Genomic DNA, 26,665 nt, shown 5'->3' with positions numbered 1-26,665 from the left:
CCGGTATCAGTGGTTGGCACTGGCAGTGGGCACACTACAGTCAGTAGAAGCGGGCCTGACACACACTGGCAGCAGGCAAGCAACTGAAATTACACTAAAGTGTAAAAATTAAATGCCTTATTTATCGGCAAGCTACTGTGCCACCCGGTATGAGTGGTTGGCACTGGCAGTGGGCACACTACAGTCAGTGGAAGAGGGCCTGACACACACTGGCAGCAGGCAAGCAACTGAATTTAGACTACTGTCTAAAAATTAAATGCCTTATTTATCGGCAAGCTACTGTGCCACCCGGTATCAGTGGTTGGCACTGGCAGTGGGCACACTACAGTCAGTGGAAGCGGGCCTGACACACACTGGCAGCAGGCAAGCAACTGAATTTAGACTACTGTCTAAAAATTAAATGCCTTATTTATCGGCAAGCTACTGTGCCACCCGGTATCAGTGGTTGGCACTGGCAGTGGGCACACTACAGTCAGTTGAAGTCGGCCTGACACACACTAGCAGCAGGCAAGCAGCTGAAATTACACTAAAGTGTAAAAATTAAATGCCTTTTTTATGCAAAGTCCTGTGCCAGCCGGTATGAGTGGTGGGCACTGGCAGTGGGCACACTACAGTCAGTGGAAGTCAGCCTGACACACACTGGCAGGCAACTAACCTTAGATTAAAGTGTAAAAATTAAGTGCCTATTTTTTAAGCAAAGTCCTGTGCCACTCGGTATGACAGGGGTGGGCACTGGCAGTGGGCACACTACAGTCAGTTGAAGTCGGCCTGACACACACTAGCAGCAGGCAAGCAGCTGAAATTACATTAAAGTGTAAAAATTAAATGCCTTTTTTAAGCAAAGTCCTGTGCCAGCCGGTATGAGTGGTGGGCACTGGCAGTGGGCACACTACAGTCAGTGGAAGTCAGCCTGACACACACTGGCAGGCAACTAACCTTAGATTAAAGTGTAAAAATTAAGTGCCTATTTTTTAAGCAAAGTCCTGTGCCACTCGGTATGACAGGGGTGGGCACTGGCAGTGGGCACACTACAGTCAGTGGAAGTCAGCCTGACACACACTGGCAGGCAACTAACCTTAGATTAAAGTGTAAAAATTAAGTGCCTTTTTTTTAAGCAAAGTCCTGTGCCACACGGGATGACAGGGGTGGGCACTGGCAGTGGGCACACTACAGTCAGTTGAAGTCGGCCTGACACACACTAGCAGCAGGCAAGCAGCTGAAATTACACTAAAGTGTAAAAATTAAATGCCTTTTTTATGCAAAGTCCTGTGCCAGCCGGTATGAGTGGTGGGCACTGGCAGTGGGCACACTACAGTCAGTGGAAGTCAGCCTGACACACACTGGCAGGCAACTAACCTTAGATTAAAGTGTAAAAATTAAGTGCCTTTTTTTAAGCAAAGTCCTGTGCCACACGGAATGACAGGGGTGAGCACTGGCAGTGGGCACACTACAGTCTGTGGGCCTGCAGCTCCTCACACACAGGCAGGCCAGGCAACTGCAATATGTATATAAAGGAAAAAAAAAAAGCAGACTAATGTTGCAGCCCTAAAAAGGGCTTTTTGGGGTGCTGTCAGGACGCTGTCCTTACAGCAGAGATCAGATGAGTCTTTCAGGACTGGAGTGGACACTGAATTCACTAGCCTAGCTATCGATTTCCCAATTAAATCAGCAGCAGTTACAGTCTCCCTCCTCTCACTAAGACTGCAGCTTCAGAATGAATCTAAAATGGATGCTGTGCAGGAGGTGGGAGGGTCTGGGAGGGAGGGTATGCTGCTGATTGGCTGGAATGTGTCTGCTGACTGTGAGGTACAGGGTCAAAGTTTGCTCAATGATGATGTATAGGGGGCGGACCGAACATCGCATGTGTTCGCCCGGCAGAGGCGAACGCGAACAAGCTATGTTCGCCGGGAACTGTTCGCCGTCGGATAGTTCGGGCCATCTCTATCCCCCATGTCTGGAGTGAAAAATCTTCCTTAAAAATGAAATAGTTCCTCTGCAAAATAAACATAATGCATTCCCCTATATATTCAATTTGCATTTTTGGCATCTCACTTTTTTATGTAAGAAATATTGAGCCGCATCACGTATGATTTCACATCTAATGTACCTATTATATACCCTGCCTTCCACCTTATATTACTCCAAATTTGCCTCACATGCTTAGTGTCTTTTAAATAAGCGGGGAGCGATTGAGCACACTGTTGCAAATATTGATCGACATATTTAGATAGGGAGCTAGTTAAGCAATTTATTGCGGACACTATGGGCCTTCCTGGGGGTTTCTCAATATTTTTATGCATTTTAGGATTATGATAAAAGGCTGCTATTCTAGGATGTTGATTCTCGATGAACACTGCCTCTTTTTTATGTCAAATACCTTGTCTCTTCCATTTTTGAACTAGTATTTTAGTTATTTTTAATAATTTTCTGTAGGGTTACTTTTTAGTTGCTTATATGTTTTCTCATCCTCTAATATATTTTGTGCCTCTCTATCATAATCCTCTCTATTCATAATTACTATACCCCACCCTTATCTGCTGGATAGATGATGATCTTTTTATTCTCTTGCATGGAGATAATAGCTTCTCTTTCCTTTCTTGTAATATTAGTAATATATTTTGGCTTTTTTATTTTCCTTATCTCTTTCGTTACTAAATTCATGAAGATATTAAAGGCAGGTGAATATTCCTGTAGGGGTGGTATTTAGATTTCGGCTTTAAGTCTGTATGTTTGAAATTATCACCAGGTTCAATGCGCTCTACTTTTTCTTTTATTGTGCTTTTTATTTCTTTTTTCATGAAATATTTTTTCAAGCCCAATTTTCTTATAAACTTACTTACTCCTACAAATGCCTCAAATTTGTTAAGGAATGTGGTTGGGGCAAATTTTAATTCCGTTAATGAATGTTGACTTCGATTATAAATTATTTGCCCCGAAACCCCCTCTTCGCTTTCTCTTCTTATTTGTTGTTGTTTCTTCTTTTTGGTGAGTTCCCCCTCTACATCCCCTTTTTATATTTCCATTTTTTCAGACCTGGAAAAAAATCCTGTTTTACTGTTTTCTTAATAGTAGGTTTACTTTTCTTCTCGCCCATATTTACCTTCGGACTCTTACTTTCTTTTCTATTTTCATTTCTATTATCACCCCCCCCCTTTTATTCTGTACATTCTCATTGTTTTGCCCTATTTTTATCCTTTGTCTCTTTATTTTCTATAATACATATGGCTTCTTCCAAAACATTTTCCATTGAACCCCCTTCTTCCTCCTCCTGTTCAATACTGTCCTGTAAAAAGGGATCGTACCGATTAGACATAGGAATGGTTGGACCCTCTGGCCTTTTTTGTATTGTAACAATAGGGGATAAAAGGACATTGGAATCTGTATTTGCGGTCTCTTCATCAGCGTTTGTAGTAAATACAGACGTTTGATCCTCATAATCATTATTACCCCTGGTAAATATTCATCTACCGTTTCGAACGAATATAAGTTTTCCAATACTTCATTCTCTTCATCATTAGTAATATTCACTGGAATGGAGTCTCTTAATTTTTTTCGTTTTTTTTCTCTTATCTCACCTTCTTTTAAATAATTTCTTCTCTTTATACTATCAATCAGTGGCTTTATGGTAGGGTGATCTTTCCAAGGTCTTAATTTCTCGAACAATTCCCAAATCTCTCTGTTAATATTCATTAGTCTCTGTCTCCTTTTATTAATCATAAAGGTCATTGCTTTCCTAGGAAAATCATGGAGCATCGAGTCCCATTCTCTCTGTTTCCTATGTCTCCTGTTTCCTATGTCTCCTGATATATTCTCTATTCTCACCTCCTTTGGTAATTTGTCCCATTCTAGGTATTTTTTTAGGAATGTTATTTCCCACAAATCTTTCATCTCTATAATTAATAGATGTTCCAACTGTTGTAATGTATTCTGAATAAAGGGGAGATGTAGATTACTCTCCTCTTGTGTATTTATTCTATATTTATTTTGTGGTCTGAAGAGAAGAATGTTTGAACTCTTTGGTTATATTAAAAGTATGTCAAGAACAGAAACAGAATGGATCTTTAATATGAACACATTAGTACCTATGGGTTTGAATGCTGAAATAGAGCTATTTGTGTTTGATTAGAGTGAGAGCATAAAAACCGCAGTAAGATGTAGAAATGGAGCTATATGCTATCATGAATGGATAATAAGATAGTTGGTGGTTTTAAATATGTGATCACTAGAGACAGAGAGGGAAGGGTTAAAAGAAGAAGTCCGATATATAAGTAAGGTATCTATGGGAGCCAGATTCATTTCCTGACGAAGAACAGCGTACTGTTCGAAATGTGTTGGAAATTTGGCACTCACGACTATCCGTAGCTCTAATAGTGACGTCACTAGTTGCTCCACGTGAACGCGAGCTTTTGAACTATAAGGAGCGGCACCACTGGCCGGGGCTCACTCCATGTTATAGATACTTGACCGATATTCCCTGAATTAAAACCTGCAGAGAAGGAATATTAGCCACGGACACAGTATCAACAGCAAGGTGATCTTGGATTTGGATTGACATGTGTTAGTGGCTGCTTGTAGTCGGGGAATCAGTTTAATTATCGTAGAGGAGCTGTGCGGTATCCCATATACTATTTATACTGTGAAGCATTTAAATACCAGTTAGCCATTACCCGATTGCAGTGATGGTGAATCTTTGGCACGGGTGCCAGAGTAGGCACTCAGAGCCCTCTCTGTGGGCACCTGCACCCTGGAAAAAGTCTATGGTGTACCTATAGGCCTTAGACTTTTCCTGCCATTCATCAGCAGAGAGCGCACTATAAACATCACAGGCAACACATTGAATGTAGGCAGGCTATTATAGCTAAATGACAAAGTACGTGGAAGATATACTATATTGGACTGTAGTATTCAGAATAAATTGGCGCTTTGCAATAAATAAGTTGGTTTTGGGTTGCAGTTTGGGTGCTTGGTCTCTAAATGGTTCGCCATCACTGCCCTATTGTGTCAAGATTAGCATGCTTTATTACTGAGCCCATTGTGCTGCAATAACAGCATTTATATACCAGTTAACCTTTAAAGGGGTTGTCCCACAAAAATATTCTACTGTTTTCAAACTAGCACCGTGATCTGAATTATTTTCTAATTGCATGTAATTGAAAATTTACTATAGCAACTGAGTTATTTAATAAAATGTATCTGTATAGCGCCACCTGCTGTTTGTTTTATTCTTATTTCTTTGACCTGCTCCCTGAAAAGGCCGCACATGCTCAGTTTCATCTTTCACCTGTTGTGATAGGGAGAACATGGACACGCCCCCTGAGCTGCAGCAGAAAGAGACTCCACTTTAGCTGTCAGCCTGATATTAATCTAGCAGAACAATGAATGTGGAGATCTCTGGATCCATGTGAGGTACAGGGCTGGTTCTAGCTTTATTAGAAAGAGATTGTCATGTACTATATGATGTCTGATTTTCATTTTTTACATTTTTTACCACATTGCATTGCCTCAAAATTACAATGCATTATTACAGAACATGTTGTGCTATAATAACAGCATTTATATGCCAGTTTATCATTAACGCATTCTATTGCATCAAGATACTGTGAGGAGAGGACATGCAACTGCCACGTCCTCTCCACTTTGATTGACAAGTCCATGTGTATTGACATTTTCACCTCCTGGCCCTGTTAGTCAAAGTGGAGAGGGCTCGGAAGTAATGGCAATATCCCCATTGCTCTTAGAGGCTCATTTGCATATATTAAAACTTAATTTTTCTCAGCAATGCGGCACATACAGTATGAACATAGGACCAACATAGATGTCTTCTTTTTCAGGTGAGCCGTGTCATAGGTACAGATACAGATGACAGATATCCTTTAGCATTAGCACAAAAACTGGGCACCAGGAGCTTATTAGCAGTTTTCATGGCTGAGCAGCTGTATGCAATCCTTACATCTCCAAGCACAATGACAAGAGTCAGATGGAATGGTGTAAAGCACACCACCACTGGACTCTGGAGCAATCAAAATGTGCTCTTGACACATATAAATGTGTCATTTTTCTCAGCAATGTGGGCACATATGAACGTGGCACCATCACAGATGCCTTCAGTTGCCAAACGCACATGCAACATGCAATTTCATTGGTACAAATCTGCTGACAGGTTCCCTTTAAAGTGTAACTCATGTTTTTGCGTTTGTTTGTTTTTTGCTAATGTGTAGGGACAGAGATAGAGAACATTTTTCTAATATAGTTAATTTAGAGAATTTGTAAATTTATAGTACAAAAAACCTGCCCAGAATGTGCTATAGATGCTCTCTCTTAAATGCAGGTGGCGCTGTGCAGCTGGAGGGGCCCGGAGTCAGCTGTGCTCCTCCTCCTCCTACACAGACCAGCAGCTCTGAGTGTATCCTGCTGCTGCTTCTGGGGAGATCATCAGAGGAACGAGGTGAGTATGTAAAGTTTGTTTTGTTTTACTTTACCTGTTAAAGGGGCACATAACTAGGCATAATACTGTGAGGGGGCACAACTTGGCATATTACTGTGAGGGGGGCACAGCTGGGCATATTACTGTAAGAGGGCACATATCTTTGCGTTACTACTGTATGGGGGCACATATCTGGGCATTGCTACTGTAAGGGGCACATATCGGGACATCGCTACTGTGAGAAGGCAAATATCTTGGCATCGTCACTGTGAGAGGTCTCATATCTTGATATCGCTACTGTGAGGGGCACATATCTGCCATAACTACTGTGAGGGTACACATATCTGTCATAACTACTGTGAGGGGGCAGATATCTGGCATAACTAGTGTGAGGTCACATATCTGGGCATAACTACTGTGAGGGGACACATCTGTCATAACTACTGTGAGGGGACACATCTGTCATAACTACTGTGAGGGGACACATATCTGTCATAACTACTGTGAGGGGACACATATCTGTCATAACTACTGTGAGGGGGCAGATATCTGGCATGAATACTGTGAGGTCACACATCTGGGCATAACTACTGTGAGGGGCACATATCTGTCATAACTATTGTAAAGGAGGCACATATCTGGCATAATCTGTGAAGGGTGCACATATCTGGCATAACTACTGTGTGGAGCATATAGGGGGAATAATTACTATGTGGGGGCATTTCGAGGACTGGGTTTGATTAGGTGTTTAGTATAGTGTCCTTCTTCCTTCTTTTCAGAAGTTGGGAGGTATGTAAATATTTGGCCAGCGCTGCCTCCACGTCTCTAACTCCACCCAAAACATAACTATACACCTAATCAAACCCAGTCCTTGAAATGCCCCCACATAGTAATTATTCCCCCTTTATGCCACCACACAGTAGTTATGCCAGATATGTGCCCCCTTCACAGATTATGCCAGATATGTGCCTCCTTTACAATAGTTATGACAGATATGTGCCCCTCACAGTAGTTATGCCCGGATATGTGACCTCACAGTGTCAGTGAGTGATTCTGTTGTATCCTCGGCACGCGGAGTAATTAACCAGCTGCTGGGAGATGCATGACGGTGGGCAATCACTATTGTCAATGCAGGGAGGCAGGGAGAAGCTATTCTGCAGTATATAGGGACAGTTATGTACTATGGTGCAACTCCTGATGAAGCCCGTCGGTGAAATGCACTAGTTCCCTGGCCACGTTACATGTCTTATGCTGTTGATTATTAGTTGTTATACCATAGATTATTATATAATTTGGCTACAGACTATTGTTCTTCCTTAAGTTTGTATATGAGGTATCAGAGGCAATTCCTGGGTCCTTCGGATAACTGTTATACATTATCTTGCCTGTTTAAAGATACATACAGTTATATACCGTACTTTTATACACTAGGACTCTGAATTCCTTTGGTTTGCTATTGTTATAGCTCCACATACCCCTGTTGGTGTTTATCATTTTATCTTGATTCTATCAGATTTGATGTGTTATAACTGCTATCTTCTCATCTAATTATTTGTGACTATTAAATATATTTGGGCTGTGGACCAGGGTGCCTTCCCTTTCTCTTCCCTTCTTGTTTAGCTGCTATACATTATGTTTTTAACAGTCATTAATTTGTAATATGTGCAATAAAGAGATTTTTTATTATTTGGATCAGATCTTTCAACGTGTCTATGTTTTGTGGTGCACAAACTGTATTTTTATACCTTAAATAAGGACCATCCATGGTCCGAAATGCATCAACAATCGTTAATGTGTATGTGATTTTCTCCTGCCACAATAAAGCCTGATGCTTTATGATACACGTGCCTGCTAGACCCTTTTTATCATATTTACCTAGTGCAACCAAGCGCTACCTCTTATATCACTCAGGTGAGCTGGATTCTTGTCTAATTATACAGTAGTAAAGTATAGAGTAGTATAAAAGTAAACCTTTGTCTGTCTATAAACATTGCAAGTAACACGTCTAACCAGATAAGAAATGAACCATTTCTGCCAACTCAAATTCTCACAAGTCTGCAATCAAAAAAATGACTGATTCTTTCACTGGAAATCCAACAAACTTTTCATCAGAAATATATAGACTAGCACGGAGGACAAAGTCTAACATTTAGAACAGTTTGCCCCCTGAGAATCCAGTATGCACTGATAATGCCCTGACAAACATTGTCTGACTATAAGGGCTTCGTAGCTTTTTGAGGACAAAAGAATTGACAAAATGCAAGCTCCAACAGTGCCCCAGTTAAAGGTATTGTCCAAGATTTGGATATTGATGACCTATCCAGCTGTTTGATGAGGCTGCCCCTTTTCCTAGGCCAGTTATGTCACGGTCATCGGTCACATGGCTTAGGTGCAGCTCAGTCCCATTCAAGTGACTCCTCAAATAGCTGATCAGTAGGGGTCCCGGGTGTTGGATCCCAGCTGATCTGATATTAATGATCTATCCAGTCGATAAGTCATCAATATGTGAATTGTGGAAAACCCCATTAAGGCCCTCTTACCTAGGCGGATGATCTTCTGAAAAAACATTTGTAGAATTAGCCTATGGAAACTGTCCACCAATCAAGCGACAAACAAGAAGAAGCTAATTTGTTATTTGATTGTATGTTTTGTGAGAGCATTAAAATCATGGGTTATCCGCTGCACATCACCAACTGTAAATGGGGAAGTGTGCCCTGAATATAGTGATCATTTGGGCACATAAAGGGCAAACGATTTATCCATGTTAACTGAGCTAAACACGCACAGATCCACTTGGTAAATGGCTGCCTGGCGCTTATTTTAGGCAGACGATTGGCCTGTGTAAAGGAACCCTTACTGCACAAGAGAGACCACCTGAGCTACACCAACCACTGTCGTTCACCACTGTTTTGAATTTACAACCTTATTATATTGCTCTGTGACTGTGTTTGGACTTTCTTTGACCTACAGTAAAATTTATACTTGAAATACTTTGATAACCCTTGAGTCATTATTGTTTGTTTTATATTTCATTGTTAAAACCAGTTCTTTCCACTCATCAGTCGTCAGGGGTCTCCACTTACAACTACAACTGAGACTATAACCTAGCAGTCTTTTCCACCAGGATGCAGTCATTTAAAACATGTAAGGCAGTAGCTACACCTAGACTTTTTATAGAAGTTTATTTAAAACTGTTTGAAATGCCGTAGATTAAATGTCATCATTAATTTGGTAATATACTATATTTTTTCCCCATTTTATTTACAAAATAGGCATCCAAAGTTCAGGTGCCTAGAACGCTTTGGAATCTGTACACCCGTACTCATGTGTTTTGGTGGTATATGGATTCCACTGTGGGGCTGCAGCGAGTGCTGTACTGGCAGGAACACACTTCACCGCTCTTGCCTGTGCCCACTCCGCTCTGCTAAAGACTGGCATAGCACACCCGATGTGTTATGCTAGGCTTTAGCAGAGCAGGCAGAGGCAAAGGCTGAGATGTGGTAAGCAGATCTCCTGCTTGCTCTTATGCGCTCAACTAAAAGTTCCACATAGCACATTGGTACAGGGTCTCATGCACCAATATGCTATGTAAAGCTTTTAGCAGAGTGGAGTGAGAACAAGCAGGAGCTCTGCATAACATATCTTTGCTCCTGCCTCTGCCCGGGCACAGGCAAGAGCAGTGAAGTGTGTTCCTGCCAGTACGGCCCAACAGTGGAATTCTTACACCTATACACCACTGGTGTGTCGGCAGAGCATGAATGTACAGATTCCAAAGTGCTGTACTATACCATGCTCCTTTCACACCAGCGAGTTCCATGCATTGGACTTGTGTCTGCGGAAGCTCCCGTCCTGACCTCCCAGCACTGATAGTCGCATAGCATTATATTGATTTATTGATTTATGATGCTATGTAACCCAATACATTACAGACCTCTAAGGGTTACATAGCATCATAAATCAATATAATGCTATGTGACCCGTCAGTGGTGGGAGGTCAGGATGGGTGCTCTCGCTGACACAGGCTGTGAGTCCAATGCGTGGAACTCACTCGTGTGAAAGGGACCTTTTAGATATTCAGGTTTTGATTAGGTATTCAGATGAAGATAAAACAAAGTGTGGATAATAAAGGGAGAGATTTTGAATCCATCAATTAGATGAATAATATGCTGACACCGGAATATTAGCACACCAACAACTCGGACACCAGGGACTCAATAATACTTTGAGTTATGCAAAAAGATATACTGAGTTCCTGGCAAATGATACATTGACCTTTTACTACCATGGTAGGAGAAGGATTTGTCAAAACATGAACTAATAAGCAAAAACTGTGAATACAAATTTGGTTATCATCCTCCTCCCTGCTTTACCACACATGAAAACAGTTTAAAGCATAAATGGTTGATGAACAAGAACTGTCTGGTGAATCAGAACATTGGTCACAAGAGATCCCTGGTGATACCAAGTATGTTATAACAAAAAATGAACCTTTTGTTATTTTGTCCTGTTTTACGCGTGCCGTCACTTGACGTTTCTGAGATCCACTAGGCACCAACACACCAACAAAACATTATTCTGCTTACTTTGTCAAATATGATTAGAGATGAGCTAAGTTTTGAAATATTTGATTTGGCAACTTAGCCAAGAAATTTGATTTGTTACAAAGTAATTTGTAAATATAAATCACATATACCCAGGCCACGCTGACTTAGGTTACGGCCACATGGTGCACCGTGCTGCGAGTGGGTAGTGGCCATGCTGCGGTGAAGAACAATGCTGCCAATTAGCCTGTGGCTTCCTTTCATTTAATAATAAAGACTGCACTGTATAGTCTTCATTGTTAATGGTCGCGCGGCACCTTTAAACAGCGGCTGTTGCTGGTATGGATTTTGGCTGGTTAGGTTGGGGGGGACAATATGCATATTATTGCTGTTCTTGCCTGCAATATTCTGCAGGTTATTTGACAGTAAACACAGAATATTATCAGCTCTGACATACCCACTTCTCCAACCCCAGCACTGTCCTGCCCTACAGGTGGAAGCCCTACTTCTGCTGTCTGTTTTTCCTCCTTTTCCACGTAATCTAACATCGATAAGAATACAGTTGCAAGAAAAAGTATGTGAACCCTTTGGAATGACATGGATTTCTGCACAAATTGGTCATAAAATGTGATCTGATCTTCATCTAAGTCACAACAATAGACAATCACAGTCTGCTTAAACTAATAACACACAAAGAATTAAATGTTACCATGTTTTTATTGAACACACCATGTAAACATTCACAGTGCAGGTGGAAAAAGTATGTGAACCCTTGGATTTAATAACTGGTTGAACCTCGTTTGGCAGCAATAACTTCAACAAAACGCTTCCTGTAGTTGCAGATCAGACGTGCACAACGGTGAGGAGTAATTCTTGACCATTCCTCTTTACAGAACTGTTTCAGTTCAGCAATATTCTTGGGATGTCTGGTGTGAATCGCTTTCTTGAGGTCATGCCACAGCATCTCAATCGGGTTGAGGTCACTCCAGAAGGTGTATTTTCTTCTGTTTAAGGCATTCTGTTGTTGATTTACTTCTATGCTTTGGGTCGTTGTCCTGTTGCAACACCCATCTTCTGTTGAGCTAAAGCTGGTGGACAGATGGCCTTAAGTTCTCCTGCAAAATGTCTTGATAAACATGGGAATTCATTTTTCCATCGATGATAGCAGTCCGTCCAGGCCCTGATGCAGCAAAGCAGCCCCAAACCATGATGCCACCACCACCATACTTCACAGTTGGGATGAGGTTTTGATGTTGGTGTGCTGTGCCTCTTTTTCTCCACACATTGTGTTGTGTGTTTCTTCCAAACAACTCAACTTTGGTTTCATCTGTCCACAGAATATTTTGCCAGTACTGCTGTGGAACATCCAGGTGCTCTTGTGCAAACTGTAAACGTGCAGCAATGTTTTTTTGGGACAGCAGTGGCTTCCTCTGTGGTATCCTTCCATGAAATCCATTCTTGTTTAGTGTTTTACGTATTGTAGATTCGCTAACAGGGATGTTAGCATATGCCAGAGACTTTTATAAGTCTTTAGCTGACACTCTAGGATTCTTCTTCACCTCATTGAGCAGTCTGCGCTGTGCTCTTGCAGTCATCTTTACAGGACAGCCATTCCTAGGGAGAGTAGCAGCAGTAGCAAATTTCTCCATTTATAGACAATTTGTCTTATCGAGGACTGATAAACAGCAAGGCTTTTGGAGATACTTTTTTTTAACCCTTTCCAGCTTTATGCAAGTCAACAATTCTTAATCGTAGGTCTAATGAGAGCTCTTTTGTGCGAGGCATCATTCACATCAGGCAATGCTTCTTGTGAAAATCAAACCCAGAACTGGTGTGTGTTTTCTATAGGTCAGGGCAGCTGTAACCAACACCTCCAATCTCATCTCATTGATTGGACTCCAGTTGGCTGACACCTCACTCCAATTAGCTCTTGGAGATGTCATTAGTCTAGGGGTTCACATACTTTTCCCACCTGCACTGTGAATGTTTACATGGTGTGTTCAATAAAAACATGGTAACATTTAATTATTTGTGTGTTATTAGTTTAAGCAGACTGTGATTGTCTATTGTTGTGACTTAAATGAAGATCAGATCACATTTTATGACCAATTTATGCAGAAATCCATATCATTCCAAAGGGTTCACATACTTTTTCTTGCAACTGTATGTCATTAGGAACATCCAGCTCCTCCTCTCTCTGCATCTTGCTGACTTTTCTAGGACATGGAGACCAAGAAGGATGATTTGGAAGCAGTAATGCCAGCAAAAGATGAGGATGGTCAGACAGGATGTTTTTGGTTGGTATGCTGGCACTGGAACAATAAAGGCTTCCATCTTATTGGTATTGAATTATATTTACGGCTGATGTAGGAATAAGTAAATGTAGGAATAAAACTGACGCCACCTAAGTCTCCCTGCACTCTCCCTGCCCTCTCCATCTCCAATATACTGCTATTAATTATTTTCAAAAACACTGTCCCTAGCGCATGAGTGCTTGCCACGTCTCCCTATGCTCAGCTCACAGGACAAAGGTGGCTACTGTGTGGGATGAGGGTTTTATAGGGCTGTGACATCACGGGGATAGCTATCTGCGGAATGGCTGGCTGCACGGAATTTTGCATTCCCAAACTTATTACTTTCACTTTGCAGATGCCATTTTAGGAAAAACTGATTTCTTTCTATGAAGTGCAAGGTAATTCGGATTTGTTGCAAAACACATTTTTTTTTTAACTTTGGACTGAATTCCGCTTTGAATTCTTCACTTTGCTCAACAGTAATTATGATAATAACTTGGATATGATGATGTGGACCACTGAGCAATGGAAGAAGGTGACTTGGTCTGATAAATCATGTTTTCTTTTACATCGTGCACATACTTGGCCATATACTCACTACCAGCATTCTGCACATGTGTGTTTACAATGGCAGAATGCCCAGTAAATCTTATTATGGGTATTTAAGTTGAAGTCTGATGGATATTATGAATGTATGATGTCTGATTGAAATGCCAAATGACTGCACAGGTTAAAGAAAGACAAAATGACAAAGGTTCAACACTGAAGGTTCAAAGATTAAAGGTTGTCCAGGCTCAGGGCTGAACCCGGACATAAATTCCCCTTCACTCCTTTACCATGTAGGATAGAAGCATTGGATAATTTCCTTGCTCGGATTCTCCCCTTGCCCTGCTCTGCATAGCACAGGGCAAGGCCTGTTTGTTGTGAGCCGGTGACATACCAGGCTTCACAACACTATGCTGGGCAGAGACTTCCACCTAGTAAGGGGCTGAGTGACCTCACCGGCTCAAGTGGGCATTGTATAGTGCTGTTGTGGGCGATTTTAGATGTGGGTATCACTAGTACCTACATGCTAAAAGGGTGAAGGGAAGCTTATGTCCAAGTTCAGCCCTGAACCCGGACAACCCCTTAACCGAAACATCTGTTTTGATCATGTTTGATTCATCAGCCAGATCCTGTTCATTATCTATTTCTACTTTATCATAATGTTGGTAAAACAAGATGGAAGATAATAACCTAGCTTGGATTAACAGTTTGTTTGTTAACTCCCAAACACTTCTACCATGGAACCACTGAACTGTCATTTTCCAGGACATAGTGAGGTGGACTCCATAAGCAGAGCATTGTACAATCATTATTTTCTTATATGTATAGACACAGAGCAGAATCAGGAGAGCATCAGAAAGACTATTGTAGAGTTGACTTGTGTATAATGGGGTACATTTAATTGGCTTAGGATTTATTTTTTGTTAACATGAGTGGGGGTTGGCAGCAGGAATGGTAGAAACCCAAGACCCCTCTTCACCAAGATGTGCTTACACTTCAGTGTATGTTATCCAAAGAATACGGAGGCAGCTGTCTCTCTTCTTTGGATAATATATTCACTGATCCAGGGGCAGAGGGATCTAAGGGACTTGCGCCAATATGTAGAAGTGCTGCCATCCGCCTTGTGAAATTTGTTGAGAAATGTCATCATGAGTCACTCTAAAGCTGTGTAGGTATGTATAAACTCACCTTGTAGAGTTGATACCAGTCCAGTACTGACTCCAGAGATGATATCACTTATTATCCACTCCTTCCATCTGTATTTCGGAAGCCAGTCCAGTATTGGGAAAATAGATTTGATTACCAAGAAGACTCTTCTACCTGAACAGCTAATAAAAAATAGGTAAATTTATAAGCAAGTACAGGTACATTAGACATACAAATTACAATGAAGATCTACATCTGCATAACATCGATCCTACAGTTATGAAATCTAGCATAATATACCATGAATACTATAACTTTTCTTTTGCTTATTTTTGGCAAATTTTTTCTCACTGTGCAGAGTAATAATATGCTATTGCTATAGTAAAAATATGCTTTCACTTATGCACTAAAGTCATCCGGCTGGCTGTCCCGGCAGAGGAAAAATAGTGCCGCACACCACCGGACCCCATTAACTATAACTATAATTATAGTCAATGGGCTCCGGCAGTAAATGTAATTATCCAGCTAGGATGACAGATACCTTTAGCCCAGATGCGAAACTAGCGGAAGCTGTCAAAGAGCAGAACCAGTATGTTGACTGATGTGATTAATTGAAGATACATCACCACAAAACACAGATATTTATCATGAATTTATAGTATTACATACAGAAAAATAATATAAATAAAAGATCCATCACCTGCAGTTTACCATTTACCATTAGCAACAAGATTTTTTTTAAAGATAATGAATGCTTATCACAAAAAAGCTTTTGCCTTTTGGTTTTACTTTTGCCTTTGAATACATAACCCATGTTAACAGGGTTGTCTGGTTTACAAAATGTTTTACCTGTTTAAGAACTCTAAGGCCCCTTTCACACGAGCGAGTTTTCCGCGCGGGTGCAATGCGTGATGTGAACGAATAGCACCCGCACTGAATCTGGGGTGGGTCTGTATACATGAGCGTTTTTTTCACGCTTCAGTTCTGCGTTGCGTGAAAAAATGCAGCATGTTCTATATTCTGTGTTTTTCACGCAGCCCTGGCCCCATAGAAGTAAATGGGTCTTCAGTGAAAAACGCATTGCATCCGGATGCAATGCATTTTTCACTGAAGGTTGCTAGGAGATGTTGTTTGGAAACCTTTCGTTTTTTATAACGTGCATGAAAAGCGCATTAAAACACATTGCACCTGCGCGGAAGAAACTGAACGCAATCACAGACAAAACTGACTGAACTTGCTTCAAAATGGTGTGAGTTTCCATGAACGCACCCTGAACGCATCCGGACCTAATCCGTCACGCTCCTGTGAAAGAGGGCTAAGAGTGATCCTTCATTCCAGACCTTCATAAATTACATGGAGTGGATAGTGGTTAAAAAGGCTCTGTCTCTGGAGGACCTAACATATCTGTGTGTTTTTTTTGAACAGCCCACTGTGAATAAGGGTGGACTGGTTGGGTGTTACGGTATCTGCCAGGAAGTCGATCTTAGAGAGTCAGAAATCAATTAGGGACAGTCAGAATTCAAACAAGTTTATTGCCAAGGAGAGTGAAGGGAAAGTCAAGGATTCCAAAGAAGAATTGTGGCCGCGGCCACGGTCAGTAAGGTGACAGGAGGGGGCTAGACAGTGGCTGGGGTGTGCCTGGAGCCACGGGACGTGGGCCTGCCTAAAAGAGGGCCAACCCTAGGGAGAGTAGGAAGAAAAAAGGGGGGGGAAAGAGTGGGTGAAGTGCTGGTCGGCGGGCGCGGTGATGGTAAGCTGTACGAGGGGGTTTAAGTAAGGGGACCTGGCCCCTCCCACAATAACAGGCTGCATCCAGCCTTAACTATTTGTGGCCGCGGCCACGGTCAGTAAGGTGACAGGAGGGGGCTAGACAGTGGCTGGGGTGTGCCTGGAGCCACGGGACGTGGGCCTGCCTAAAAGAGGGCCAAAAAGACACCAGGTAGGAGAAGTGCTGCTGTTTAATGCATGTGGAACAGGGTTACAAAACCAAGGAACGGAATACCTGCCGGGTTTCAGTCAGCGGATCCGGGATGTACCGGGAAAAACAGGCAGATCTCCACCTACCCATGTGACGGATGACGTGCGGAGGCGTCCCGTGCTTGGAAGCTGCTGAAGCCGCTCCGATGCGGAACGAATGTCCTGATATGGTTTTGGGGGTCCACCCCCAACCCTGCGACCAGGGATCTGATGTGGGAGAAAAACTGTGACGTGGATAGGGGTTTCCCTTGGAATGGCAGCAACGGAGACTCTGGATCTGGAGATGGTGTGGAACCCAGGAGATGTTGGAGTACCACCACCGGACACCAGGCGTTCCCGGACTTGAAGAAACGGATCAGTATGGGAGGACCGGTTTGGGACGTCTTGGTGGAAGGCAGGCTTAATACCAGATGATCCTGGCTCCAGGATAGCTGCTTCTTTTTCAGGAAGATCGTCTTCAGGGAAGAAACTGAAAATTCTCCTGGACGAAGGAAGCCGTAGAAGCTTAGGTACATGGCGGCTTTGATGACCAGACTAGTGAAATGGCCAAAAGGATTGCCATCTAGGGATGCAGACAGCTGCCTAAACAGCTCACCGGAGACCGGCCGACGGGACGGGTTGGAGTCTTTACTGTTTTTCTCAATGCCCCTGAGCGTGGCCTTGACGGCTTGGGATGTGAACGCTGCGCGTACTTCTGGGTTCTGAAGGGCTAAGAAATGCTGTGCCCCGGCCAGGTACAAACGGATGGTGCTGGGTGCCAGCTTGAGGTTGACATGGCAATGGGCCATGAAAGCCATGATGTACGCAATGAAGGACATATCCTGTTGGGGATGGTCCCTGGAAAACTTCTGGAAGTGGTTCCAACCTGTGCCGTAGTTGCGAGCCGTGTTGACCTAAAGGGATCGGTGCCTGAGGTCCTCGGCGGTTGCCAGCAGAGACCTCAGTCCAACATCAGGTCGCTGAAACCGGGAATCCGGGCCCCGGTCCGGTCTGCTTCTGGACATACCTGAAAGAAGGTGTGAAAATTGAACCTCGATAAGGCATCGGCCGCCGTGTTGCTGGCACCTGGGATATGGGAACATGAAAAGTGAAAGTTATGGGTCATGGCCAGCCAGACCAGTTTGCGCAACAGGGACATGACCCTGGTCGACTTAGCTCGGCCTTTGGAGATGATGTCCACCAGCTCCTGACTGTCAGATATAAACATGACGCTGGAATTCGCCCAGAGGTGACCCCAGACGGATGCGGCCGCCACGATGGGGTAACATTCCAGGAACGGTGATGAGCTGAGGGACTGAGGGTCGGAACTGACCTGAGGAGGCCATGGGCCAGCCAGCCACTGGGACCCGAAGATGGCCGCGAAACCCCGGGATGCTGCGGCATCAGCAAACACCCTGGTAGATGACTGGGACCATGAGGGAACAAACAGGCTGACCCCGTTCCAAGATAACAGAAAGCTGTCCCACATGCGCAAATCTGCCATGGCAGCCCTGTCCAAGTGGACAATGCTGCTGGGTTCGGAGGCTGAGGGAAGGAGCGAGAGCAGCCGGGAAATGAAAGCCCTGCCCTGGGGCATGACCCTTAAGGCAAAGTTCAGCCGACCCAGGATGGACTGTAGCTCGACCTTGGTCACCTGGGAAGAGGTGATGGCCCTGGCCACGACTTCCCGTATCTGGGACAGCTTTGCCTCAGGAAGCCTGGCTTCCATTCTGTCTGAGTCCAGGACAATACCCAGGAAGGTGATGGAAGTGACCGGCCCCGCGGTCTTTCCCTGCGAAATTGGGATGGAAAGGGCGGCAAAGATCTCCAGGAGGGAGAGCAGCCCGGATGGCCGACATAGCGGAGGTTCTATGAGGAGGAAGTCGTCCAGGTAATGGATGACCGCTGGGGCGCTGCCGTGGTGGATCAGGATCCAGTGCAGGGCCTGCGCCAATTGGTCAAATAACCATGGGCTGCTTTTTGAGCCGAAGGTCAACCTGTTGGCAAAATAGAACCTGCCCTCCCACCTGATGCCATAGAACTGCCAAAGGTGAGGGGCAATGGGCAGCAGTTTGAAGGCGTCCGCTATGTCTGTTTTAGACAACCAGGCGCCTTTCCCGGCGCTAAGGATGAGGGCAATGGCTTCGTCTATGGACGCATAGGTCATGGAAAATTCTTCAGAAGGGATGAGTGAATTGATGCTGGGGATGACGGAATCATGGGGGGCGGAGAGATCGTAAATCAAACGTTTTTTATTCGAATCTTTTTTGGACACGATGCCTATGGGGCTGATCCGCCAGCGAGAGAAAGGAACCTGGTTGAAGGGGCCCAGGAGGAACCCTTTCTCCACCTCCGAATTCAGGAGTTCCTGTACAGCGGTGGGATCTGACCTGGCTGACTGCAGATTGTCGCACTCCCAGTTGGAATGGGGTAGTGCCACCAACCCTGTGTCAAACCCGGAGCAGAGGCCAGAGACCAGGAAGTCCACGAACCCTGGCACCGGATGGTCCCGTAACAGGAGAGCCAGGAGGTCGATGTCGCAGTCGGCTAGTCATAGGCGCTTGTAAGCCTTCTTGGGACATGTGGACCTGGGGTGAGCCCTGAAGCAGATGGAGCAGATGTGCAGGGCCCTGCAACCGCTAAATAGACAGGAACCAAAGTTGAAGTTATTGCAAACTTGGCTGTTGCCAAGGTAGACAATGGGTCTACCCAACTTATCGGTGGTGGAGGGACTGCGGGGGACCCCAGAGGGGCCTGGAATAGCCTTGTCTGGTTGGGCCGTGGCCGTTTGAGGACACCACTCAGTAGAGTGGAAAATCGACTGGCAGGTCGAACAAGCGGGGGCCCGGAGACCGGCGAAATGCTGGCAGAACAACTCCATGTCCAGCATGGCCCAGTTGACGGAGAACTGAAACTGGGCAAGCGCGGCGGCGGCCTTGGCTGAAAAGGAGCGGTGGTAGTCATAAAAAGCCGTGCCGCCGTACTTGTGCCCAAGTCCCGTGACCCTGTGTAGATACGTGTCCAGCTCCTCCCGGCGGGCCGGGAAAGCGGAGCAGAGCACGTCTCTAAACAGGCCGAAGGCCAAAACAAACTCGACGACAGAGAGCTTGCGGTTGAGACGTCCATCCTTGGCCCGAAGGACCACCGAGACCTCCCCGCAGTCAAAAGTCTTGTTGTCTGCGGCATCGTGGGACGCAATCAGGATGGACGCGAGATTCACGTCCTTGCCCGCCAAGATGTCCCTCCTGATGTGGTCCGGCACCAAGTGCGCAGGAGCCACCACCGGAGCAGCCGGGGACGTACCTGGAGCCGGAAGCTGAAATAGAGGGGGATCGGAGATGGGGACCACCGCCTGGGAAGACGCCGGTGTTCTGGACTCCAAGTCCACCACCCTGGTCCTGATGTCGGCAACGGACGAGATGAGCGAATCCAAGGAGGCCTGCAACAGCACCAGGGACTGCTGGATGGCTGGGGGTGGATCTTCCCTTTCAGGAGCGCTGGGCTCGGTCATCAATAGGCGGTATAACTCGGCCTTCCTGGCTGACGCTGGGTGTCTGATGCCTCTCTTGGCCAATTCCGCAACGAGCCTCGGCACAGTCCATCTACGGAGGGCAACTGGGCCGCCTTGGCTGGAGACTGACGTACCCGGGAGGGACAACGTGTCGTCGACGTCAGAAACCTGTGACATGGCTTCAACAATAGCAGAGACCTTGCAACACCTGGAATTAGAGACAACAATATGGCCGCTGGAGAGGTCATGGGGACGTGCACCCCGACTAAGAAGGTCGTGGATGAACGTATGCGATGACGTACCTGAGAGCGTCTTACTTGTCTTACCGTCAGAGGATGGACGGGAACGAACCGGCTGGCCCTGAGGACTGGAAAAGTTAGGAGTGACGTGAGCAAAATGCTGCGCGAGACAGGAAGCCATCGCGGGTGCGCGTGGACACAGCGTAGTGTCGTCTAATGTGGAGACAGGGAGACGTGGATAAAACATGGACCAGGAAGAAGGGCACCAGGAGGCGGAGACTAGGGACTGTGGTAAGGAGGGCCTGGGAGTACCGAGACGCGTGGCGATGCGTGGCCTGAATGCACCGGCTGCCTACCGGGAAGGTGGCTGCACCTGAGGCTGACGAGCCCAGGGCCGACCCCGACGCTACCAGCCACCGTGGACGGAGAAGACACCTGAGCGCCTCAGGGCCCCTGGCAGGGAAGACACCTGAACGTCTCGCCTGAGATGGACAGAGGAGACACCCGAGCTCTTCAGGGTGCTGGGACAGAGAAGACACCTGAACGCCTCAGGCAAGGATGGACAGAGAAGACACCTGAACGCTTCAGGGTACCTGGACAGAGAAGACACCTGAACGCCTCAGGCAAGGATGAACAGAGAAGACACCTGAACGTTTCAGGGTACCTGGACAGAGAAGACACCTGAACGCCTCAGGCAAGGAAGGACAGAGAAGATACCAGAACGCTTCAGGGTACCTGGATGGAGAAGACACCTGGACGCCTTAGGCAAAGATGGACAGAGAAGACCCATGAACGCTTCAGGGTACCTGGACAGAGAAGCCACCTGAACGCCTCAGGCAAAGATGGACAGAGAGGACCCCTGAACGCTTCAGGGAACCTGGAGAGAGAAGACACCTGAACGCCGCAGGCCAAGATGGACAGAGAGAACACCTGAACGCTTCAGGGTACCTGGAAAGAGAAGACACCTGAACGCCTCAGGCTAAGCAGGACAGAGGAGACACCTGAACGTCTCGGGTTGAGAGCGAGAAAAACATCCCCGCGTGCCTCCTGGGAGGCAACCCGGGATGTCGGGAAGAGGAACTGCCAGGAGCAGCCCCAGATTACCTACCTGAACCCTCAAGTATGAGTTTTCCCACGAGCGGCCGACAGCGATTTTCTGCAGGACCTAACCTGACGTCAGGGAAGTCGAGATAAGGTACGACGGGGACCACGAACGCTACTGGCACCTGGGAAAGGAACACACATGTGAATCATAGGGAGCAACAAGGCCAGAGCCCCCAAGGGCCCCGCTGGGAGGCCGTGGGTAGGCCGGGGCGTGGAAGGACCCGGGGCGCCACGGATCTGACCTGAATGTGTGTGACGGAGACCGTGGCGTATGCCAGCCTGGCAGGAGCGGGGCCTGGGGGTGGACATGCCGGGCCAGGCACGGTGACCTGAATGGGGCCATGTGGGACGTGGAGGGGGTGTGGCCCGTGACTTGCCCATCTGGCCACCTGTGATGGGCAATTTAGCGCGTGCCAGGGCTCAGACCACCATAAAGTTGGTCATGACCAGAGAGCCGTCCCCGCCGGCCCAGGCCGGGCCTGGAGCGGGACGTGGCCTGCCTGCAACTGCAGGCTGGCCACCATGGATCCATGGCTGCAGGAGCCATGAATTGGGAGGAAGCTTAACCAGCTACCTAGTGGGGGAGTAAGGCGCCTGCCCCAGGTCACTTGTGTAACTAAGATGTGGCCGCGGGACAGCGCGGGTGGCGGCTGCCTGAGCACCCCGGCTGAGCGGCAGCAGCGGCAGCCCCACCAGAGTGGGAGGACAAGGAGCCCGCATGTGTCAGCCCCCAACCGGGGACATGGCAGCCGTCAGCTGAGACAGCCCCGGCCGGAGTGTGGGAGGCGGGCAGCGAGTGCGCAGCCCGGCCGTGGCAGGGGATAGAGCTCCCCTCTGTGCGCCCCCCCCCCGGGCGGCCAGCGTGCAGCCGTGAGCAAATCCCGAGGCGCTGCGCATGCGTCCTGCCTCTCGCGAGAGGACGGACGCCACCGGACGGCGGAGAGGGGAGCCTGCGGCGGCTGAAGGCGATGAGGAGGAGCGGGCCAGCGGTCGGCGACGGCCCAGCAGACGGAAAGACCGGAGCCCACCACGGGAGGCGCGTGGTGATACTTACCTGGGGCGCGTGCTTACCGGAAGTGACGTGCGTCACATGAAGTGCTGGTCGGCGGGCGCGGTGATGGTAAGCTGTACGAGGGGGTTTAAGTAAGGGGACCTGGCCCCTCCCACAATAACAGGCTGCATCCAGCCTTAACTATTTGTGTGTGTTGTGTAGAATGGCGACAAGCAGGGCAGCTGACAGACAGGGAGAGAGAAGACAGGAGCTGTGGCTGGCTGCGCCTGCTATCAGAATTGCAGGGGGGTACAGTGCAGACCTCAAAAGCAGCTACCTGCAAACAAATGCTTTCATCCCTCCCCCCCACATTTTAGAAGTAATCATTTTTTTTGTGGGGTTCAATCTTATTAAGCTTCATATATACGTGATTACTGCATCAATACCAACATTTTCACACTGCGGCTGATTCCGATGAATAGCCTTGCTGCCAGTGCCAAACGCCAAGGTGTAGCAGCAATCTACCTGTGTGTATTAAAGGGGTTATCCAACCCCTATAATGTCCCCCCTTTTGCCCCTCACACAGGTTATACTTACCCCACTCAACATTCGGCAATGGGGGGAAGGATTGGACAGCCAATAGCAGTCTGCAACGGGGACGAGCCTCCCTAGCATCGCGGCTGACGCTAGGGAGTCTTGTTCCCGTAGCCCGATGGGGAGATGCAGCGATGGCTGTGCCGGGAAGCAGGGTAAGTATAACCTGTATGAGGGGCCCGGGCATTAGGGAGGACATTATAGAGGGATGGATAACCCTTTTAATGAGAAATTGAACATAAAGCCTCAATCAGCCGTATATGTATATTCAGTTTCCACACTGTTGCAATTTACTTTTTTTGGGCCTTGCACAAAGGCGGAGGTAGCGGTCCTGCTGCTGGGTTGTTGCCCTCCTACGGCCTCCTCCACGTCTCCTGATGTACTGGCCTGTCTCCTGGTAGCGCCTCCATGCTCTGGACACTACGCTGACAGACACAGCAAACCTTCTTGCCACAGCTCGCATTGATGTGCCATCCTGGATAAGCTGCACTACCTGAGCCACTTGTCTGGGTTGTAGACTCCGTCTCATGCTACCACTAGAGTGAAAGCACCGCCAGCATTCAAAAGTGACCAAAACATCAGCCAGGAAGCATAGGAACTGAGAAGTGGTCTGTGGTCACCACCTGCAGAACCACTCCTTTATTGGGGGTGTCTTGCTAATTGCCTATAATTTCCACCTGTTGTCTATCCCATTTGCACGTCAGATGTGAAACTGATTGTCACTCAGTGTTGCTTCCTAAGTGGACAGGTTGATTTCACAGAAGTGTGATTGACTTGGAGTTACATTGTGTTGTTTAAGTGTTCCCTTTATTTTTTTGAGCAGTGTAGTTGAGGAGAAAGAGTAACATAGTAACATAGTTTATAATGCTGAAAAAAGACACCTGTCCATCCAGTTCAGCCTGTTATCCTCCAAGTTGATCCAGAGGAAGGCAAAAAACCCCTGTGAGGTAGAAGCCAATTTTCCTCACTTTACCAGATGCAGAAGATGCCCCCTCGTCACAGTCACAGTCCTGGGGATAATTAGATGATGGGAAAGATCTCTATACTGACCCCTGATATATTTATACATAGTTATTAGATCTCCCCTCAGTCGTCTTTTTTCTAAAGTGAATAACCCTAATTTTGATAATTTTTCCGGATACTGTAGTCCACCCATTCCAGTTATTACTTTAGTTGCCCTCCTCTGAACCCTCTCTAGCTCTGCTATGTCTGCCTTGTTCACAGGAGCCCAGAACTGTACACAGTTCTCCATGTGTGGTCTGACTAGTGATTTGTAAAGTGGCAGGACTATGTTCTCATCACGGGGATCTATGCCCCTTTTGATGCAACCCATTATCTTATTGGCCTTGGCAGTAGCTGACTGACACTGGTTTCTACAGCTTAGTTTTCTGTTTACCAAAATTCCTAGGTCCTTTTCCATGTCAGTGTTACCCAGTGTTTTACCATTTAGTATGTACTGGTGACTTGCATTATTCCTTCCCATGTGCATAACCTTACATTGTTCACTGTTAAACCTCATCTGCCACTTCTCTGCCCAAGCCTCCAATCTATCCAGATCCATCTGCAACCTTATATTGTCCTCTTCAGTGTTAATTACTTTACACAGTTTAGTGTAATCTGCAAAAATTGATATTTTACTGTGCAAGCCTTATACAAGATCATTAATAAATATATTGAAGAGAATAGGGCCCAATACTGACACTTGTGGTACCCCCACTAGTGACAGTGACCCAATCTAAGGGTGTACCGTTAATAACCACTCTCTGTTTTCTATCACTGAGCCAGTTACTTACCCAAATACAGACATTTTCCTCTAGTCCAAGCATTCTCATTTTATATACTAACCTTTTATGTGGTGCAGTGTCAAATGCTTTGGAGAAGTCCAGATACACGACATCCGTTGATTTGCTGTGGTCAAGTCTAGAACTTACCTCCTCATAGAAACTGATTAAATTAGTTTGACATGACAGATCTCTCATGAAGCCATGCTGATAAGAATTTGAGATTGTGGAATGAATGGCTCACTCCTCCTCTCAGTCACAGCAGGATGATGTAGAGGTGACTTCAGAGTCCGGCACTGTGCCATGCAGCCAGGGGTCACAGCGTTCCTCCTGCTCCTCCTCCTTGTAGCCCCCAAAAAGGCCTTCAGTGGAGTCCTCCCAGTCTTCACTGGCCCTTCCTAGAGGGACACCTTCTTTTTCCTAAGAAGTGGCAAGAAAACCTCACCACACCCTACAGCAGATAGTTAAGAGAGTCTCTTTGTTGATGACTTGTGTGAGAGCCCTAACCGTTTGGGCTGTCCTGAGGAGGAGGTTGGGGAGGAGGCTGGTGATCCCATGCATACCTGTATTAATGGTGGTGGTAATAGTGGCACCCATAGCCACAGGATTGGCTGTGGGGGCTGCAACGGTGGCAGTCGGGGGAAACGCAGAGCGGGGGGGGGGGGGGGGGACACCACAATGATATCTCACAGTCTCATAAAAGTGGGTGAGGGTGAGGACTCCATGATGATTGTGTGCTGGACAGGACCTGGGAACCGAATCAGGTGCTGAGGAGGAGGCAACATCAGAGAAGGATGTTCATGGAAGCAGCAATAAAGGGCAGAGGCCATGATGATGATGATGCTGATGCTGTGGGTGGGTTACAGCCAATATGTGCCAGATCTAAGCCTAGCTTGGTTGACTCTACCTCTGCTGTGCGAGTATCTACCGTCTGGAATTTTTTTCTCCACGCTGTGTTTAAACATCATCTGCCCCTGACAAAGGACAATTTTTGGAAGCTTTGGAATATGAAATAGCATAACACATCAGCCGACACGGTGTGATATTAATCAAGCTGTATGTTAACGCCGTCAAATGTGTGCTTACCCACAGCTATGTATTTCAGTGTCACTCAGACATGATTTACTATTGCTGTTATTGTGTTCCAGAGTGTGAGGTTTGAGGAGGGAATGAAAATTCATAAAAAATTAACGAAAAGAGATACGTTTTCCTAAAAATTATTATATGAATCTATCAATGCTGACTGTGTGATAGAGGCCTTATGGACGCTCGAATGACAGGACTCATTTTTTTTGTTATTTTTCTATTCTTCTGACAGATCATAAAAACAGAAAAATAAACAGTAATGTCAACACAGCAACTAGTGTCCCTGTAACAGACTGGTGAGGGTGGCAACAGCATGAAAAGTCACAACAGTGGTCCCGTAACAGAGTGGTGAGGGTGGCAACAGCATAAAGTGTCATAATAGTGGCCCCAGAACAGAGTGGGGCGGGGGCAACAGCAGTGTCAGTAACAGCACAAGATGGTGGCAGATAACA

General features: G+C 46.2%; 1 pseudogene; it reads right to left on the bottom strand.

The window, feature by feature from the left end:
* Positions 1–26,665, bottom strand: part of LOC121005602 — a 167,271-nt pseudogene that overhangs the window by 123,121 nt on the left and 17,485 nt on the right.

The sequence above is a fragment of the Bufo bufo genome, chromosome 6 (assembly GCF_905171765.1).
Source record: "Bufo bufo chromosome 6, aBufBuf1.1, whole genome shotgun sequence".
Lineage (NCBI taxonomy): Eukaryota > Metazoa > Chordata > Amphibia > Anura > Bufonidae > Bufo > Bufo bufo.
Note: the sequence above shows the minus strand (reverse complement) of the source record. Positions and strands in the feature narration are given on the sequence as shown.